Here is a 19,236-nt window from a genome sequence, read left to right on the forward strand (position 1 = left end):
TAAATTAATAGTATCTAAATTACTCTAGGTATTAGCCTGGCTAGAGAACAAATCCTCCAAAGTTGTCTCCCCCAAAAAGCAAATTAATAGTAAAAAATGAAAATTAAAATAATTAATTAAGGTAATAGTGTTGAAAATTTTGCAAAGAAAAGTTGGGTCAAATAAAAGGATGATCCATCCATCCAGTGGATTACATCAAATTCAGTGCAACCATTAATAATTGTTTTATTATTTCAAAGCATATATTATACAATTTATAAGCTATGCTACCTACTTTATATTAACTCTTTCACTTTGGTCAATATTTACATTTACCGTCTGAATCCATTTTTCTTAAGGGGTATTTCAATGTAAACAACTTGCAAAATGGTAAATATTGAGAAAAAGAAAAAGAGTGAGGTTATAGCACGTGAGAACCAAAAGCAAAACCCTGAAACTCCGTGGCATTAACACGTGCTCATCCAACAAACATCATTCAATCCCAAGGATGAATTTAGTTGTTCAAGTTGGATCAATTTGGTCCGAAAAATCAAGTTCGGGTAGTAACTTGGCTTTTTTTAACTTGCATTTTAGTCTTAAATGACACACAGTAAATGTGACAGAGCCAGAAATTTAAGCTTTGCGTCTAATTTTAACATTATGGTTAGGAGTAATTTTTCAAAGTTCAGTCCATAAGGGTTTGGTAAAAGAATTTAGCCTCCAACGCGTTAAAATATCATGGTGTGTTTACTAAAATATTAAAAGTGTCAAACGTGAAAAGAACAATGCTACTTTCTAAAAAACTATTACATTTTTTTTTATTTTTAGTTTAATTTTTTTGTATTTTTTATAAATTAAATTTTAATTTAGAAATTAAGTTATGTGGGTCTAAAAAATAGGAAATTAATTTTTTTAATAGAAAAGACATAATAAAGACGAGTTCATGTTATGAAAATAAAAAGTCAATTTAAATGAATTAATAATAATATTGAACTTGGAACCTTTTAAATAGGAGCATGCATTTTAAACAATCTCATCTACTTTTAAAAATTGAAATAATACTATAAAGAATCTATATGAACTAATATTAGAGGGGTTACAAGGAGCAAAACTACCGGTACTTAAGGGTGGAGCCGGTGGTCGGAGAGACTCTGCCTCCCGAATTATGGACTAGCTCCACCCCAAAATATATATAAGATTGGTTGTTATTTGACATATGTCTTTTTTTTTATCCCGACACATCAATTTTGAGATGTCAAGTTGAAAATCAAATTGATACTCAAACTTGATTTTCAACTAAATTATTCAAATTTAGAAATAAATTCATCATTTATTCCTACTTGTTATTATTAGGGTTAAGTTGAAGAAAAAACCTTATGATTTCCAAATTTGACAATTTTAGGATTGTGATATTTTGTGTAACACTGTAATACCCATATGTTACGAGTAGTTTTGACCCCTCCTAATATTAGTTTATATATACTCTATGTGGTAATATTTCATTGTTTAAAGGTAGATGAGATGGTTAAAAACACTTTACTCTTTTTAAAAGGTCCTAGGTTCAATTTCCCCGCGTTTTCATTACCAAAAAAAAAAATTAAAAATCCCCCGTGTTTATTTATTTAAATTTTATTTTTCAATAATTATAAAACTATGTTACTATTATTAATTAATTAATTTATTTATTTTCATAACACTTTTGAACTCATTTTTATTATGTCTTTCCCATTAAGAAAAATTAATTTTTTATTTTTGTTAAATATATCCCATTAAGCTTGTCCAAAATTCAAAATTTCAATATTTTGGACCTATTAGGTACTCCCTAAATCCAAATTTCTATTTTTTGTTGTCCTATTAGGCATCCATAAATCCAAATTTCTAATTCTTTTTGTCTCTTAGGTCTCCTTAAATCCAAATTATTATTTTTTTGGCCTGGTATGACATCTGAAATCAATTTTTTTTAATTTTTTTACATGTTGAGCCCTCCTCCCTAAATTCATTTTTTTTACATGTTAGGACTATTAAACGAAATCTAGCTTAATTTTGAGAAATTGTACATTAATACTTAAAATTGGTTCTTGACCATTCAAATTATAACACGCATACATACAAAAAAAAAGTTCGATTTAGCAATTTTTTTTTTCCGAACGCACGTGTAAAATCGGCCCCAACCGAGTAATCCTGTATTCGCCACTGTCTTACACTATTCCCCACTCAAAGATTCCGCGTCCCCCATCAAACAGATCTTAATAAACTACACTAGATATATCAAAAGTTTCCTCCAAATTTAACAGTATTACTAAATAATCTTTTTTTTTTTTATATAAAATCTAAAACTATAAGTACCATTTTATTATAAAAAAATATCACCGTTCTCAAAGAGTAAAAAAAAAAAACTCCAAACCACAAATTTTTTATTATGAACTTATCCCTTATTCTTATTAATTAATTAATTAATTAATTATTAGTTAGCATATTTACGTACGCAGAAAACGCCTTCATGATTGGGTTGGGATTGCTTCCTTTTGAGTTTCTTTCTCAAATCAAATGGATTCTTACGCTATCTATTTCTTAATTATCCATTATAAATCTTTTTTATTTTCTACCATAATTCCATTTAGCAGAGAAGAGGGATTCCTGGTCAAACACGGTGAATATAATGAAACTAATGGGTAAATTACACCTATAGCCACTGAACTTTGCCCATTTTCACATTATGGCCAATGCACTTCATTTCTTCCCAGTATGACCATTGAACTTTACACTTTTTAACACCGGTAGCAACTTAACGCCTCAAAACGACCGTTGACAGCTAAAAATAAAAAATCCAAATTTTTAATGATATTCTAAGGAACTTTAATTCTTAAAAATTTCCGTTTCGAGGTCATTTGGGTATTGTTTGGTTAGGAGAGAAAACAATTTTTAGAGAGAGAAAGCTTAATATAATATGATTTTAGAAAATAAAAAATGTCATTTCATGGCAAATGTCGTTCTGAACAACTTTAATTCTTTAATATTTTCATTTTGAGGTCGTTAATGGTCAATTTGAGAACTTAGTTAAAATTGAGTGGCTACCGATGTTAAAAAGTGTAAAATTCAATGACCACACCAGGAAGAAATACATAGTATGAAAATAGATAAAGTTCAGTAGCCATGGGTGTAATTTACCCCGAAGCTAATTAATGACATGTAATTTGTAATTAACATAATACTAGTAATTATAAGTTGCATAATAATAACGGTGTGCCGTTTCCTTCACGAACACTACATATAAAACGTGGCCTCCCTGGGTTTTGCATTATAACTTGGTAGGGAATCCCATGGCTTATGCCTATCTATTTTATATATATGTATATAACTTTGTCTACATGCATATATATATTGTACTATTATACATGCAATTCGGGTTTATATAAACCCTAAAACCATACTTAGTACTAAGTTATTAATGTTTTTGATGCAGCGCGGAATCCACTGAGAGTTTTAAACCGTAAACTCACAAAGGCTAACAACTTATCTAGCTAAACTAGAAGGAGTGGATCCTAATTCATGGACTAAATCCATAGGAATAGTGAAATCCTCATTGTTGAAGGTGAAAACCTTAACAAACTTCACAAGGAAGAAGATGATATATTTGATTTCATAAAAGTTAACCTATTACAAAAAGAAAGAGATGAATTTATAGCATCTCAAAAACCTAATTGCCAAATTACAAAAAGGGTAAACTATCTACTAATTACAATACAAATATAAAAGGGTAAAGTAGGGTTAATGGTAAAGGGGTGGCATGCTTGTAAATAAGGAGTGGTAGAGTTGTAAATAGGGAGTGGTCCCAAGTATGGAGAACTTGGGGAGGAAGTATTCTTCAGCTGAAACACGCCCCGAGTGTCACGTACTACGCCCCTCGTGAAAGCGTCTCTGAGTTTGAATGCTCCGAAAGTGGTCTTGCACGCCCCGCGCCTGGGGAGACACGCCCCGCGTATGAGGAGGCACGCCCCGCGTATTAGGAGGCACGCCCCGCGTACATGAGCTCCTGGAACTGGTTCTCTTTGAAGGTTCGATCCACGCCCCGCGTGGAATGCCTAAGAGACCCCTTTTCCCACGTGGTTTCCTCCCTTCTCTTGGCTCCGGATTCACGTCCCGCGTGTCCTCTCTCACGCCCCGCGTCCAGGTACAAAGTGTCCTCATCATTCTCCTCTTCTTCAAAAGAGTTGGCCCCCAACTCAACTATAGAATAAGAATTGTGCTCGGTAGGTATTAGCCACTCCATATATTGTCGGCTTCTCCTTCTCTTTATGAACTCTTTCCACACCTCAACTCGTGTATTGTCCCCGGTGCTCATCCCCCATAATACTCACCACAATCTCCGACCGACATCGAACGGAATATCTCGACGGAGTTGATCAACCCAATCCTCCACAATGTCTTGGAAGCTCCTCCACACTTCCACGACATGTCGAACCGACCAACCCCGGTCCTCCTCAATCTCCACTTTACGAACATGGATGTTGGCCAAAACTTCATTCCACTCATAGCCGACATCACATGGGATGTCCCGACGACACTTGTCAACCCACTTCGTGGTGATCCCAAGAACACTTGTATCGGCGCCTTCTTTGTGTTGGGTCAACAATCTCGCGGCTTCTCGAGTCGCCTCATCACTAACTTGGCTACTTTCCCGCCATTCTTGAGTTTCTTCCATCCTCTCCACATCACCCGGATGGCCATTCCCGTTCACCAAATACTCTTTGAAGCTCACTCTCTTCATCATCATATCAATCCTCATTGACTCCTCATAGGGTTGATGTTCCCTCAACAAACACAACATATATCCCAACACATGCATCTTAATCAAGAACAAAATAACAAGTTCCGAATTTACCAAGTGGGAGGCTCGGTTCATTCCTAATGTGCACGTGCTAAGAATCTCCTTTCTTCCTAGAGGCGTCACAACATACGACCTCCCGGATCCCATACAATGTCACGTGGTATCTTCCCCAAAGGTAGAATGCCCCGGGGTTGTCCGTTGAAGGACACGTACTTCCCGTCTTCGGACGTTGGCCCCACATCACCACTTTCCTCCATCCCCTTCCGGAACTCTCGCTCATAATAGTCAAGTTCATCATCATTAAGTAGTTCAATTTCGAAGTTTCCTTCTCCATCAATCTCCTTTCGTAGCCCATCTTCTTCTTGACCATATGGAATTTCACTTCCCTCTTCATCCACAATCCGCTCTCTCCCACGACCTATCGTTTCCATTTGCTTCCCTCGATAGCTCAAGCCGACTATCCCACGTGCTAAGCCGCTTGACTCAAAGGACATACTACCACCCAATATAGTAGAACCACCAACATCTCTCCCATCACCATAGTCATCAATCTCTACACATAGTGTGACTTCCTCATTTGCCTCAAAGAGATCAACAAGCCCAAGGTCACTCTCCCCTTCCTCAAGAATAATACCCCCACTTTCATCACACACACAAGTAAAATTATGCTTAAGGGGCATTTCATCAAACACATGGGGAGCATCCCTTACAACATGGGTCTTCCCAACACCCTCACCTACAAACAACCTCTCCTCCTCATCCACAAATGAATCTAAATCCTCATCCACAATTTTATTATCAATAATTTCACAAGAAGAATCTAAACCCACTTCAACATCACAAACATCCAACTCCTCCCTAGCAATAGGACTATCCATAACTTCAACTTTAGAGATTGGAAGTTTAGGATTTACCTTTACAATATGTGATGGAGAAAAGATTGGTGATGGATCTTTAAGAGGGACCTCCATGGTAGGTTGAGAAGGTTTTCGGTGTTCTTGCTTGAGACTCTCGACAGATGTCGTCATCTCTCTCATTAGCCCCTTCATCACCCGAAAATCCTCCTTGTCACTTACTTGATGCCTTCTCACCATGGCTATGAGATTTTCCAACCCCTGGTTGACGGTGGTTACATATTTTTTGGATAACTTTGGTTGAACCATAGTCGAAAGAAGTCTCCGTTCAAGGAAAACGATAGGCTCTGATACCAAATGATGTAGCGCGGAATCCACTAAGAGTTTTAAACCGTAAACTCACAAAGGCTAACAACTTATCTAGCTAAACTAGAAGGAGTGGATCCTAATTCATGGACTAAATCCATAGGAATAGTGAAATCCCTATTGTTGAAGGTGAAAACCTTAACAAACTTCACAAGGAAGAAGATGATATATTTGATTTCATAAAAGTTAACCTATTACAAAAAGAAAGAGATGAATTTATAGCATCTCAAAAACCTAATTGCCAAATTACAAAAAGGGTAAACTATCTACTAATTACAATACAAATATAAAAGGGTAAAGTAGGGTTAATGGTAAAGGGGTGGCATGCTTGTAAATAAGGAGTGGTAGAGTTGTAAATAGGGAGTGGTCCCAAGTATGGAGAACTTGGGGAGGAAGTATTCTTCAGCTGAAACACGCCCCGCGTGTCACGTACTACGCCCCGCGTGAAAGCGTCTCTGAGTTTGAATGCTCCGAAAGTGGTCTTGCACGCCCCGCGCCTGGGGAGACACGCCCCGCGTATGAGGAGGCACGCCCCGCGTATTAGGAGGCACGCCCCGCGTACATGAGCTCCTGGAACTGGTTCTCTTTGAAGGTTCGATCCACGCCCCACGTGCTGGACAACACGCCCCGCGTGGAATGCCTAAGAGACCCCTTTTCCCACGTGGTTTCCTCCCTTCTCTTGGCTCTGGATTCACGCCCCGCGTGTCCTCTCTCACGCCCCACGTCCAGGGACAAAGTGTCCTCATCAGTTTTACTGAGAGACAGTCCTTTATTTTTATCGTATTGAATTTTTGATGACTAAAAAAATAAATTTGAATATAAAACTCGTATTTGAAAGTTGTACTTTTTACAATTTGAAATCAACTTTTGGTATATGTAAAAGTAAAATTTATAATTTCAAACACAAATAAAATGAATAGTGTTTTTTTTAGCTCAAACAACTAACTAGAAGGAAACTTTGTGATGACCAACAAAAACACATGATTTCGGACACGTTTGTTTTATCTATTGTTTGCTGTTTGGAAAAAGATGTTCTACTAAAAAGCAGGAATTCCATGCTGTTGGAAAAAGCTGTTTTACCAAAAAAACAGGAATTCCATGCCGTTAGAAAAAGCTGTTTCACCAAAAAGCAGGAATTCCATGCCATTGAAAAAAAAACTGTTTTTCCAAGAAGCATGGATTCCATGCTGTAAGCTACTTTTCAGATGTAAAATGCAAATATGAGGTCACTAACCAAATCCATTTTGAAGTGAAAAGGCAAACAGGAGCACAAAAATAAGCAACCAAACACCCCCTTCATATCTTATCTGTTGAAGCTCGAACTCAGAAAATAGGAACAGACCAAACAAAATTAAATGGGCAGAGTCGCGGACAATGTCGCTTTCTTTAAGACGTTCGCGGAACTGCCAGAATTTAGCAAACAGTATGAACTCCGGTTGCCTCCAAGATAAAACAACCCTCTTAAATACGATTTTCGTATTGCACCGTACGAAAATCGTTCTGTATACACTCTCTGTTTAACTTGCCCAGTTTTCGAAAAGATAAAGAATGAATGAAAAGTAAATTGTATTTGAAGGCAGTCTCTCATCACCTATTTATACAAGAAAAAAGAGCTGTTGAGAGCTCTGATTTCATGGAGAAGGTGAAGGAGAAAAATCAGGAAGATTGGGTTGGTGAAGACACGTTCAGAGCAAAGTAGACGTTGTGAATAATGTTCACAAAGACTGAATCAAAATGTAAATAATTAAATAAAAAATTATTTCCGAAATTAAAAAATAATAATAAATAATATTATTATTAATAATAATTTTTTAATAAAAAATTAATCATTTTACACCACAGCACACCACAGCACACCAACCCGGTTCGGTCGGACGGCGCGCGCGCGTGTGTGTGGTGGTCAACCAAAGAGATAAGTCCTCACCCTTTCACAAAAGTGGGTACCCCTTGGGGCACACCCTAAGCATGTGAGGACCTTCCTTATAAACATCTCCACCAAGTGCTTTGAAAGCAATGTGGGATGTTTTTCACTTGAAAAAACTTAAAGACACATGCATTGACCAATTTCATAAATTATAAATGGGCCAAGCCCAACAGTAACGACCCGGTCCGGAGTAGGTGGTGTCACGTCCGTGACTAAATTTCTAGAATTTATATTTTGATATTAGTATATATGATAATTATTAGGTATATGATTTTTATTTGGTGTTATAGAAAAAGTTTGGAGTTAATTTGAGGATTTTATGTGGAAATGAAAAGTTTAGAATAATTTTTAAAAGCTTATATAAAGATGGAGGATCAAACGTGATATTTGCCAAGTTTTTCTCAAAAGTTCCAGAGTATAATAAAGATATACTCCATCGTCGTCATCAACATTCATTTCCTTTTCTTTTTCTTTTTCATTTTCATTTTCATCATCAATTTTCTCTAAACCGTTTCTCCACCGTTTCTTTGATTTACGGAGATTCGACCGTCCGAATCACTCGAAATTAGAACCATAGCATCCTTATATATAGATATAAGTCCTAGCCGAAGAGTTTTTGAGTTTCGGCAGTGTTTGGAGGAAAATGTCTTAGACAGAGTTTAGAGGCGAATTGAACGGATTTGTGGTCTTTAATTAGTGACCAAGGTAAGTAACTATCAACTATATTTTGAATTTTATGTATACATATATATATATAATCAAGGAAGTTTCAGAAATTGATATTTTAGAGTTATGCAGGAATTTTGTAAAATTGGGGTTTTCCTGATTTTGCTTTTTATTGTGAAGTTACGGTTCAAATGAAACTATTGATTATGCTTCTATATGGATTTCATATTTTATATGATTATATTGATTTAAGGCTTGATTTGATTGATTTACATATATACGTATATGTTTTTGGTTTCAATATATATCTATATTTGAACAAAATGAAGTTGATGATTTCTTACGAATTGTTTTTGGATTAAGAAATCTGTTGCGGTTATTATTATTATTATTTTGGATTGAAGTCCACATATGATTTTTATGATACAAAATGACTAATTGAAGCCAAATGATTTTGGTTAAGAACTAGTTTGGCATTTGATTGTTGGATATTTGAACACGTTATGATTTTATGATTTTATATCCATCGAGAGCTATCCGGATCGGTGGTTCCATATTTGAAGACCATGTTCAGTGAGGGACATGGCCTGTGTACACAGTTTGAAGACCTATTGGGTATGGCAAAGAAGTGTTGGGTAAGACCATATGGGATAGGCAATGTTAAGAGACGTCTCGATTATATATGTGGTTATGGATTGATACTTAAGGGGAGAAACTCGAGGATGGATACAATGTTTTAAGTTCATTTGGATTATGTTTTACGTTATGATTGATTTTGATATAAGGTTTTGCGTTTAATTGATTACGATTTGGTTTAATAAAACGCTTATTTGATTATAATATTTTATAAGGTTTTGAACTCAAGAATCGATACAAGATTTTATATTTTTGGTTTTTGGTTTACTACTTTGACTATATTATGAACTTTGGTTTTGAATATATTTTATAAGGTTTTAATTAAATCCCTTTTTAAAGGTATATATGTAGCTATGATCAGTAAGTTGGTTTTTATAGCTGATAGTTTCTTACTGAGATTTTTGTCTCACCTCTTTAAATGTTTTAATGTTTTTAGGTGATAAAGTACAGGATATAGAGAAGGTTACTGACCAATTAGCCGAGGTTGGAGACTCCTAAGTGTTGATTATGATCTTTCTATTTCACGCCCGATGCCGATTGAGGTCGTTTAGGGTCGGGTGTGACAGTTTGGTATCAGAGCTCTAGATTAAATTCTTCGGACCTAAGGTTGATAGTAATTGGAGCATATGAATATTTGGTGATAACTAAGAAATAATCGATAGTAATTGAGGAATATTGATTTTGGTGATAGCTAAGAAATAATTTGAAATTTGTCGAGGATTGAGTAACTAGCTAATGAGGGGTCGAAATGAGATTTGATGGTTAGTAAAATATTGGGTGTATGAACATCTAGAGATAATAGAGAATTGTTTATATAGGTGTTGCGGGAGAATCAGATCCGCATCTTAATCTTATGATGCATTTTTCGACTAGATATAGGCCGAATCTGTCATGAAGTCCTAAATGAAAGTTTTTTTTTATTATTATCTTACGTTTCCAAGGGTTTTTGAATCACCTTAATCGGACTCCGTATGAAAAAGTTATGCTGGAAACGACATATGTTGGCCATGTTAGCTTGAAACCAGAATTTGGTTTTTGTTTTGATTTTTCTCCTTAGTATGACTTGGAATTGATATTTGAGAGTTTAATAGTTAGCTAAAAAATATACGTATCTTAGATGTGAAGTAAGGTTAGGAGACTTTGAAATGGTATGATGAGTTTTGAAGTTAATATAGATGTGATTAAGAAAGCGAGAATGTGGAGATTTCAATAATTGTTTTGGAGGTTGATTATAAATTGGAGATTATGAAAGGAGTTTAATAAGTTATGAAATCTTAATTGGAATAAATGATATCCGAATTCAAATTGCAGATCTATTGTTGAACTTTATCAGGTTGAAGTTTAGAATTATTGAGAGTTATATAAATGATGTTTCGAGAGATACCGATGTTAGTGAACAATGAGAAGTAAAGTTTGAGAATATATTAGAGTTCACGATTTAATGATTAAATATGAAAATTTGGTAAGCTTAAATAGTGTTTGAGGAAATAATTAAGATATGAATTTTGAGGATAAATTTTGCTGATCTTAAACACAGTTTGAGGTAGGAAATTAAGAGATAAATATGATATAAGAGGATATATATGTTGATAATTGAAAATAGAAGTTATTGTTAGTTGAAGTTTGTGTGATTATGGTTTAAGTTTATATAAGGAATATACGGATCAAATTGAGTGTTTATAGGTCAAATAAGAAAATTGAATGATATTATAAAGTTATTGACTTTTATGGGTGTAAAGATATTATTTGGAGTTTGGAGAAGACATAATTGATTGTCGTAATTTAGGTACTCTATATTTCTTGATTATATTGTTTGGAGAAACGATTAAAGTTTATTTGGTTGGATTGATGGTATATATAGTGGTGATTATAAAAAAATAGCAGGTTACCTTAATTGATTTTAAGGAGTTAACTGGAGAATTATAATAGTGATATTGATATTAAAATTTTATGGAAATTAGACTTATTGATAGGAAATTGTATCATCATAATGAGGTTTATATTGGTGATGTTGATATTGAAATTTATGAAATGACTCTTATAAGAGTGATGATGATGTTGATGCTAATGATTGCAGATTATAATATACATAGTTATTGGAGTGAAAAATTATAGATACAATTATTATGATGAAGTAAGATTATATACGGAGGCAAATCATTATTCGAATTATTTGAAGTTTTCAATATCACACATATTAACGGTTCAAAAGTAATATTTTTGAAGTGTATAGAATTTGGAGATAGGTGAAATATATTTGATATATATGCAATTGATGGAATCAATTGAGATCTAACTATATTAAAAGTGAGATTTCGTTTATGTTAGGAAAATGCAAATATAAAGTGTATCATATCATATACAATTGAATATATGATCTTTGAAGTTTTCTTGTGGATTTATCAGTGATGGAATTGACTAGGTTGAAGTTTAGAGTTACTAAGAGTTATATTTAAATGAGTGTTACAAAGATATCGATATTGATAAATCATGGAGTTAATGGAAGGAAACGTTAGAATTTGTGGTCTTATGATGATTATGAGGAATCTTGATAATTTGAAAATGGTTTCGGAAGGAAATTAAGATAGATTAGAGAATATGAATTTCGAGGACGAAATTTCTTAAGGTGGGGAGAATTGTCACGTCCGTGACTAAATTTCTAGAATTTATATTTTGATATTAGTATATATGATAATTATTAGGTATATGATTTTTATTTGGTGTTATAGAAAAAGTTTGGAGTTAATTTGAGGATTTTATGTGGAAATGAAAAGTTTAGAATAATTTTTAAAAGCTTATATAAAGATGGAGGATCAAACGTGATATTTGCCAAGTTTTCTCAAAAAGTTCCAGAGTATAATAAAATATACTCCATCGTGGTCATCAACATTCATTTCCTTTTCTTTTTCTTTTTCATTTTCATTTTCATCATCAATTTTCTCTAAACCGTTTCTCCACCGTTTCTTTGATTTACGGAGATTCGACCGTCCGAATCACTCGAAATTAGAACCATAGCATCCTTATATATAGATATAAGTCCTAGCCGAAGAGTTTTTGAGTTTCGGCAGTGTTTGGAGGAAAATGTCTTAGACAGAGTTTAGAGGCGAATTGAACGGATTTGTGGTCTTTAATTAGTGACCAAGGTAAGTAACTATCAACTATATTTTGAATTTTATGTATACATATATATATATAATCAAGGAAGTTTCAGAAATTGATATTTTAGAGTTATGCAGGAATTTTGTAAAATTGGGGTTTTCCTGATTTTGCTTTTTATTGTGAAGTTACGGTTCAAATGAAACTATTGATTATGCTTCTATATGGATTTCATATTTTATATGATTATATTGATTTAAGGCTTGATTTGATTGATTTACATATATACGTATATGTTTTTGGTTTCAATATATATCTATATTTGAACAAAATGAAGTTGATGATTTCTTACGAATTGTTTTTGGATTAAGAAATCTGTTGCGGTTATTATTATTATTATTTTGGATTGAAGTCCACATATGATTTTTATGATACAAAATGACTAATTGAAGCCAAATGATTTTGGTTAAGAACTAGTTTGGCATTTGATTGTTGGATATTTGAACACGTTATGATTTTATGATTTTATATCCATCGAGAGCTATCCGGATCGGTGGTTCCATATTTGAAGACCATGTTCAGTGAGGGACATGGCCTGTGTACACAGTTTGAAGACCTATTGGGTATGGCAAAGAAGTGTTGGGTAAGACCATATGGGATAGGCAATGTTAAGAGACGTCTCGATTATATATGTGGTTATGGATTGATACTTAAGGGGAGAAACTCGAGGATGGATACAATGTTTTAAGTTCATTTGGATTATGTTTTACGTTATGATTGATTTTGATATAAGGTTTTGCGTTTAATTGATTACGATTTGGTTTAATAAAACGCTTATTTGATTATAATATTTTATAAGGTTTTGAACTCAAGAATCGATACAAGATTTTATATTTTTGGTTTTTGGTTTACTACTTTGACTATATTATGAACTTTGGTTTTGAATATATTTTATAAGGTTTTAATTAAATCCCTTTTTAAAGGTATATATGTAGCTATGATCAGTAAGTTGGTTTTTATAGCTGATAGTTTCTTACTGTGATTTTTGTCTCACCTCTTTAAATGTTTTAATGTTTTTAGGTGATAAAGTACAGGATATAGAGAAGGTTACTGACCAATTAGCCGAGGTTGGAGACTCCTAAGTGTTGATTATGATCTTTCTATTTCACGCCCGATGCCGATTGAGGTCGTTTAGGGTCGAGTGTGACAGGTGGCGCCGAGGTAAGAAGGCCTAAGCAAGAAACGGCTCTAAGGAATGTCGATGGGGACAGAAATGAACTGAATTCCACATCGGAAAGGAAGAGAGAGTGACCGAGGCTTATTATTAAGATGGGAATCTAATACATGCAGACACGTTTTAAGGCCGCGAGGCCTAATGTGTTGAAATTGGGCCAAAACAGACAATATCTACATGGTATTAGACCAGGATGTTACAATATCTCTAAATGGATTAATTATAGTAGTTTGGTTCGAAAAATGTCGGCCTACTACACTCTCCAATACAACATCCTGAGATTTTTATAACTGGTTCTTCAATAGGCGCGATTTGACAAGCAATGACTTAATGTGATAAAAATAAATAAATAGAAGCTTAATTAACTAAAAAAAAGATCATGTTTTTACCAATTATATATGATATGAATGTACCAAAATAATAATTCTAGCAAATAAATCAATGTCGGTCAAATTTGTATAAAAATATCCAATTCATTCCAAACGGTATTTCACAGGAGGCGATTGTCTCACATATACTCAAACTTATAGCTTCTTAAATGTGGGATATCTAATATGCCCTCTTCAACCTAAAAACTAGATGGATTACACAATGAATATATACATAGTGGTGGATCCAGCCCAGTGCTTAGGGTCCATCAGCTCCTCCCTTGTAGTATTGCTTTGATACTTAAAAGCATTTGCAAATTTAGTTTATGTTGATGTTTATGCCCTCTGGACGTTTATTTTTTCACCGTTTAGACCGCCCGGATAGTACCTTGATGGTAATCGAAAGAAAAATGTATTATTGTTTATTTTTATTTATTGCATTGTTATAATTCATTTTTTAATATTGTTCCATGATTATTGGTAAATTGTATTTATTATTTTTAGATATTTTTATTTAATTTTGTTCTATATTTTTTTCATGATATTGTTAAGATTTTAAAGACATTGTTTCATAAACTTTAATGAGTTATATTATTTACGGACATTAGTTTTTACTTGTTTGAATTCTTTTAATGATATCGTTATTGAAATGTCTTTGTTTTTACATTTCTAAAGATATATGTACGTAGAAAATTTGGTATAGGCCAAATAATCAATTCGTAACGAAAATGAGTCAAATATAATCAAAATGGGTTATTAGGTTAACCTTAATATAAGCTTAAACCTAACCTTAATAAGGCTAACACATAAGATAAGATACAAGAGCAAAAAAGTTGATCCCTCCCTCTCTCTCTACCCCCCCCCCCCCCCCCCCCCCCCCCCCCCCCCTCCTCTCTAGTTGACGCCGCCACCCCGCTTCTCGCTCCTCTCAAACATTCATTCATGAACATTGTACCTTCTCTTGATTATCTTCAGTGTAGTTGATTCATGACTGTTAATACGCGATCATGGGCTTGTTCTTCCGTTGCAATTTAATCAAACAGTTTCTGCGCTATAAGAGATGACTTGGTAACCCATTTATATTTGTTATAATCTCGACATTAGTATTAGAGCTGCAGATTGCATCTTCTGTCTGCGATATTCTGCAGCTCTAATTAAAAATATATGTTTTAATTTTCTGTGTGCAAAAGAAATTTTCGAGTCTGTTTGGGACTGTATTCTTTGGAAAACGACACTAAAATTGCACGAATGCATTTGTTATTTATTTACTATGAGTCTCACTCTCAACATAGGATATATTTTGCGCAAACCTGAACTTTTGTGCATCGTATGGACAAACAGACTAGACCACCGTGATTGGAGACCTCACTAACCCTAGGCTGAATTTTTTTCTCCACCAGATTATGTCACGAAGCGACATGCATCCACACTTCGTGCGCCAATTGGGGGTTACACGACACTTCAACCTACGCGCCTCAATCAGCATGCGACATTGGGTGTACTATGATACAATGTTTGATATGTTAAAACGTTAATAGTATGTTCTCTAAATAACTATCTAGTCAGTATTCTAACATTGAAATAATTGAAATTTTGTAAAATGTGAGTTTATTGAAATAGAATAAAAAAATTGGTAATTTTTCATTAATCCAGTGGTAGTTTATTAATGAATTAATTCAAACATTTGAATGGAAAAGCAAATATGTAGTAGTATATTCATTATAGATCCAGCTAAGTAGTGAATAATTAGAGATTTTTGAGGTCTATAATATATTTCTTTAATTTAATGTCAACAAACCAATATGCCTCTTGGAAGCTTAGAAATTCACATTGAAAATTCAAAAAAGTAAGAAGGATTGCGTAAATTGAAGCTTATGAGTTTTTTTATAAGAAAAGTTTTGGGGTGCAACACGATGACTTTTCAAGAGGTCACCCATTTTAGTACTACTCTCGTCCAAACACGTTTTAACTTCGGAGTTCTGATGAGATCCGGTGCATTAGTGCTGGTATGATCGCACCCGAAGCTTATGAGTTATGAGACTACATTAAAAAAAAAGCCCATCTGCTAGCAATCCAAACACGGCTAGCTTCGTCCAACAACTTGGCTATTTTTGGGGATTTTATTGAAAGGATCCGGTACTCTCAAGGACTATTAGGATATTTTGCTAAGTGTCCACGTGTCAACATTTTAATAGAGGGCTCTTGGAAGGATCCGATCCTTTCAATAAAATTCTGTATTTTTTGTATTCAATCTGATATTGAGTTTGTTTGGTTTTACGATTATGCTTTATTGTTTATTATTGATGTTAGTTGTTTGTTGTTATTGGTAATTAGTGAAGATTAGTTGATTTTTCTTTCAAAATAGCAATATGTAATTTTCTTTTAATTCTAGTTGATTCTAAAAAAAAAAAAAGAATCAAACCAACGCTATATTACGACTATTAGACTCTATATGAAAGAGATCTTAAAAATATGTCCGTAATAGGTATAGGTAGATGATACAGATTAAAGTTGAACCGGATGATTTTGATCTTAAACCAACAAAGAGTTTCTTCTCAAACCTAGCTGGAAAGAGTTAATCTCATAGAAAAGGTTTCAACCTTGCTCTCTAATGGAGACTTTGATAATAACTTTATAAAAGCTAATGTATCTTTATAAATAAGGAGGCTTATATAGCTCTCCAAAATAATAAAGCAAAAGACTGAACTAACCTAGCTAGGGTTTCAATACAATAAAGAAGGATAGGGATAAAATGGGAAATGGATGCCAAAATGGCATTGAGGGAAATAAACCTACACGGCAAGATAGTAAAATAAAGAGTTGCATAAATAGTAAATATCAGAATTCTGACAGCTCTTGTTCCTCTTGTCCCCTAGCCAATTTTGGTTGAAAAATCCATGGCATACGGCGTGTGGCCTTCCACTCTTCATGTTCACTCGACGTGTGCCACTGTCCACACACTGAGTGAATTAACTCAGGGGCAACATCATTCCTCCACACGGCGTGTGGATGTGTGACACAATTTTTAGCCACTTCCTCCTTCACTTCATATATCACATGACGTGTGGCTGAGGGCACACGCCGTGTGAGGTCTGCCTTCGCCTTGACTCACTCTTTTAAGGGAGATGTCCGCATCAGTAGAGAGTATACATCTAGAATATTCCCCACTCGAACCCGCTTATATAATAAGACATATATTTAGATTTATGTTTTTTTAAAATTAACTTTTAAGTTTATTTATTCTAAGTTTTTAAGTTTATTTAGATTTGTATTTATTCACTTATAGATCATGAATTATGTTTTGTTGACTATGATGAATTAGCATGTGAATAAATTTCAATGAAAGTGTAACCCATTTAAGTTTGAGGTTAAATATATTTATATCAAATTTCTGGTGGCTCTCCATTTGAGTTCTATTAAAATAGCTTTGTGTTATATATTATATATTTTTTTAATAAATTGAACCACTTTCATGTTACAAAATAAAATTAAGAGATTAAAACACAAAATAGATTTAAATTGAAGTGGCCAAAATAAACTTATTCGGCTAAAAAAACAATCAATGCATGAAATAATTAGAAAGGCAAAAAGCATTGTTAGGTCCATATCTTTTATTTTTTAGTTCATTAAGCGTTTGATCTTTTATTTTTGGTCTCATTAACCATTTCATGACTAAATTAGTAAGTTGTGAACATCTAATTCGGTTAATAAACTGTTATTCATTACACCTGCATTCGAAATTTGTATTTTTTCACTGTTTGAGAACAATTTTGGATGTATAATATAGCTATAGGTAAACTATAAAATTTTTAATTGAAACTATAAAATTTTTTTTTAATAATTTCAAATACAGATGAAGTTAATAACGTATTTTTAATTGAATTAGATGTTCACAACTTACTAATTTGGTCATGAAGAGCTTAATGAGACAAAAAATAAATGATCATGGACTTAACTATCCAAATAAAAGATCAAGGGTTTAATGCACTAAAAAAATGAAAGATCATGGATCTAATGATGTTTTTTTGCCTAATTAAAAATGTGTTACGAGTTAAATTATCTCAATAAAAATATATAATTTGCAGAAAAAGAAAAAGAAAAGTGTCATATGCAATACATAAATGGGAATAATTTTATCGTCTGTGGCAAGGATGGAAAGGTTATCTCCATCAGCATGGTAATTTGTAAATTATGCTAAATATATTATACTAAATATGCAAATTATATTAAACTAGTTTTTGACCCTTGTCATGCACGGATTCATCTTAATATATAAATATTAACAAAAATATAATTTAATGATTACAATTAATGATATAAAGGTGCTATATAAATTAAATATTATTATTTTATTTTCACATTTAATTTAAATAATCTTTTTATACATAAATATAATAATATAATTAAAATTAATATATTATATATTATATTATATTTTTTATCAGTAACAAAAATAATGAAGTGACACCCCAGCTCTATCGTTACTGTTTTATATTATATATAGATGCTAAGTTATAGTATAAAACTTACATACCCAATATAAAAATAACAGAATTTATAATGTGTACAAGTTTTTGTTATTATTATTTTTAATTTTGTTATTATTATTATTTTTAATTTGTAAACTATACTAAATATGTGTAAATTATAATAAATACTAAATTATATTATAAGAATATTATAATATCCACACTAACTCACATATCAAATATAAAAATTACAGGATTCATATGACAATTTTTATTTCGAGGAATACACGGTTTTTTTATTATTTTTAATTTTTGTATAAATTATTAAAAATTGATGTCGACATAAATAATATAAGGAAGTATATGAGATAAAACGGACTCAATTTTTCTCTTCTCTGGATTAAATAGTTAAAGTAATTCTTTTTAGAAATAGTTAAAGTAAATTCTAGTTGCATATTATATATATATATATATATATATACTAGTTGCATATTATATGTTTTTATGAAAAGATCATTTTCAAGATTATTGATGTAATTAAGAATACTTAAATTTTATTTTGAAAAAAGAAACTTATATTTTTTCAGTTACAAAGTTGTCTAGGGTTAATTATTTGGGTCAAAGATTATAGTTCTATTTGACAAAAGGCTACACTACTAATACTTTAAATAAACTATACTTTCAAAATAGATGGATACCATTATTGATCTCGTCCGCTCAAATGATATCGCATCACTCTTATTGCTATAATGTGACATTATCTAAATGAATGGTTATTGGTTCCGATCTATAGTAAAATTTCTCAAATTTCAAAGA

At 32.8% G+C, this 19,236-nt stretch overlaps 1 non-coding gene across 1 annotated transcript; it reads right to left on the reverse strand.

The window, feature by feature from the left end:
• Positions 1 to 15,851: 15,851 nt before the first annotated feature.
• On the reverse strand, positions 15,852 to 15,971 carry LOC136207726 (5S ribosomal RNA). The gene has a single exon (XR_010676855.1). It is a non-coding gene; the product is annotated as a 5S ribosomal RNA (ribosomal RNA).
• Positions 15,972 to 19,236: the final 3,265 nt, after the last annotated feature.

The sequence above is a fragment of the Euphorbia lathyris genome, chromosome 9 (assembly GCF_963576675.1).
Source record: "Euphorbia lathyris chromosome 9, ddEupLath1.1, whole genome shotgun sequence".
In the NCBI taxonomy this organism is placed as follows: domain Eukaryota; kingdom Viridiplantae; phylum Streptophyta; class Magnoliopsida; order Malpighiales; family Euphorbiaceae; genus Euphorbia; species Euphorbia lathyris.